Below are 3567 nucleotides of genomic sequence, written 5' to 3'. Positions count from 1 at the left end.
AGTTACATTTACATAAAACAAGGAAGCAGCAACAGGTAAGACAAGGGAACTGGAAGCAGCCAAAAAAAAAAAAAAAGGTCTATATTTACAAAATAAAGAAGGAAAAAAAGCCCAGAGGGAATAGGAGGACAATGAGGGAGGAGGGCCCAGGAGTCACTATAGTAACCAATTCAAAAGGGAATATTGACCAATCAGAGGGGATATCAGGACACAGGAACTACAGCCTTTTATAATCCGTGGAAACAGGAAGTCTGTGGGACCCTTTCTAACCTCCCCATGTGGGAGTCTATTCTGTGGGACCCTTTCCCCCTCCCCACGTGGGAGTCTGTACTTGTTCTTTGCTATAAAAAAAAATTACTTTGAACAGATCAAATTCTCCAATCAAAAGATACAGAAGGACTGCATGGATTGAAAAAAAACACACCACAAAATCCAACAATATGCTTCCTACAAGAGACTCACTTTAGCCTTAAAAGACACATGTACACTGCGAGTGAAGGGATGGAAAAAGACATTTCAAGCAGGGGCAGCTATACTTATATCAGAGCTTTTGCGCATTAAGAAGCAAGAAAGACCCCAAATAAACAACCCATCTTTATGCCTTAAGGAACTAGAAAAAAAAAACCAAACTAAGCCCAGAGTTAGCAGAAAGAAGAAAATAATAAAGATTAGAGCAGAAATAAATAAAATAGAGAACAGAAAAACAATAAAAAAGATTAACCAAACTAAGAGTTGGTTCTTTGAAAAGATGAACCAAATGGAAAAATCCTTAGTAGAGTAACCAAAGAAAAAAGGACCCAATTCAACAAAATTATAAATGAAAAAGGAGACGTTACAACTGATACCAGAGGAATTCAAAGGATCATAAGAGGCTACTATGAACAACTAACTATATGCCAACAAACTGGACAACCTGTAAGAAATGGAAAAACTGTTAGAAACATACCACTTATTAAGACTGAAGCAGTAAGAATTAGAAAATCCAAACGGACTAATCTATAATAATAAAAGCATAATATGCTAATTAGACCGGACGACCTTCCAGATGAAGCAGGGGCTACGAGGGAAGCCTGGGTCCCAGATGCCAGAGGGAAGCCGTTTTTTTTAATTAATAAATCTTTTATTGTTCAGATTATTACAGATGTTCCTCTTTTTTCCACCATATCTCCCCTCCACCAGGTTCCCACCCCACCCCATGCCCTTACCCCCTACCACTGTCCTCATCCATAGGTGTAAGATTTTTGTCCAGTCTCTTCCCACACCCCCCACACCTCCTTCCCCCCAAGAATTATCAGTCCATTCCCTTTCTATGCCCCTGCTTCTATTTTTTTTTAACCTAAAACATTTTAAAACTTGAGCATAACATTTCAAGAACAAAAAGTGTTTTAAGTCCCAATTTCAATGTCCAAGAGTTCTGAGTCCAAGTTTCAATGTCCGACAGTTCCTTATGTGTAGGTGTCAGCAATGATATTTCAGTTCTGGATGGTGGACAAATGGTGGCAATGCAGGTCCGACCCTCTCTGGTTTGATCCTGGGCAACCTGCAGCGACGCACAGCTGCTGACTGCTAGCATGGCAAAGTGACGTCAGCGTCCTTCATCTCTGGATTGTTTTTCCTCTTGTCTTCATGGCTGGAGCATTCCTGATAATTCCTCTCTGTTGCAGGAATCCACATGGTCTTGGAGTTGTTTTCTGAAAATATACAAACATATTCTCGACCGAAGGTTAATAAAGGGAATTTTACTTGGGGTCTTTTTTATATTTGCCCAAATGATTTTCCTTTGGCTTATTTTGAGACCATGTGTGTTTTCCTGGGTGTCTTGCTGTTAGCATAAATGAAAAAATTTTTCTAGATGTAATTTAGTTACAGGATATTTTTCCTTACATGGTATTTTTCCACTATCCCCCCTTTTTTTGATTTAATTATTAGGAGGATTTTTTGGAAAAGTTACAATGCAGTCTAGGTAACTCTAAATTTTTTTAATTTTTTTGCACAAAAATATGACTGCTTTAGGATCATTGCATGTTAAGCAAATTTACCATGAAATGAAAATTTTGGTTAATACTTCTTGAGCCAATTTTAATCTGAAAACCTGACTGCTATTTTACTGTCAAATTTAATACTTTAAAAACAATCTTAGTTTACACTGTAAATATTAATGGAAAGGATTATTTTTGCATCCTTGAGAAGGCCCTGAGCATTCCTGGTGTTAGGCTGGATGTAGATATAGGGTAGCTGTTGTCAGCCAAGTCTCTGTTTTCTGGGTACCGATCTCAGCTGGGCCAAGTCTCTTTTTGTTACCTGGGTCCCGATCTGGGCTGGGCATGGGAAGCAAGAAGCAGCCATGGGGGCAGGAGACCTCCCTCAGAAGGGGCAAGTGTTCAAGCCCCTGCATGGTTGGGGGGGTGAGGATCTGTGTCCCACCTCTGTAGACCCCCAAGTTCTCGTCTGCTGGCCCCTTTGCGACTGTGCCTGTCTTAGGTTGTTCCTCCCAGAGGAATCTTACCCGTCTTTGACTAACCAGCCATCCTCCGGGGCCAAGCAGGGTGATGTGAGGTACAGTTCTGTCTCCTTGGTAGCCTATGCCCCTGTGGCCTCCACGCCCAGCAATTGCCTTGGGATCCCCTCGCCTGCTGGCAGGGCCCCAGCGTTGCACATATCTTGGGGAACCCAGGTTTCTAGTAAGGAGATTTAAATCACTATTCAAAAATTTTCCAACAACAACAAAAAAAAGCCGAGTACAAGATGGCTTCACTGGTGAAGTTTACCAAAGATTTAAAGAAAAATTAACAAAAATCCTTAAACTCTCCCCCTAAAAAACAAAACCAGAGAAGGGAATACTCCCAAATTCATTTTATGAGGCTATTCCCAAACTCATTTTACAAGGCCAACACTCCCAAACTCATTTTATGATACCAAAACCAGAAAAGGGCACTACTAAAAAAGAAAATTAGAGGCCAATATCCCTAATGAATATAGATGCAAAAATTCACAATAAAATACTAGTAAACCGAATTCAGCAACACACTAGAAGGATCATATACCATGTTCAAATGGGATTTACCTCCAGGATGCATGGATAGTTCAACATACACAAGTCAATCAATGTGATGCATCACATCCTTCCTATATAATAAAAGGCTAATATGCAAATCGACCAAACAGCAGAACGACCAGCTGCTATGACATGCACTGACCACCGGGGGAGCATATGCTCAATGCAGGAGCTGCCCCCTGGTGGTCAGTGCACTCCCACAGGGGGAACACCACTCAGCCAGAAGCTGGGCTCAGGGCACCGCTAAGGATGTCTGACTGCTGGCTGTCAGTTGGACATCCCCCAAGGGCTCCTGGACTGAGAGAGGGCACAGGCCGGGCTGAGGGACTACCCCTCCCCACTGAGTGCTTGAATTTCATGCACCGGCCCTCTAGTTAATAAAATAAAAGAAAAGGGTCATATAATCATCTCAATAGATATATAAGCATTTGGCAAAATTCAACATCTATTCATGATAAAAACTCTTTTAACAAATCAGGTAGAAAGAATATATCTCAGCATACTAAAGGTCA

This window comes from Myotis brandtii, unplaced genomic scaffold, assembly GCF_000412655.1.
Source record: "Myotis brandtii unplaced genomic scaffold, ASM41265v1 scaffold1612, whole genome shotgun sequence".
NCBI classification, from domain to species: domain Eukaryota; kingdom Metazoa; phylum Chordata; class Mammalia; order Chiroptera; family Vespertilionidae; genus Myotis; species Myotis brandtii.
The sequence above is the reverse complement of the archived record's forward strand: the minus strand, read 5'-3'. Positions refer to the sequence as shown.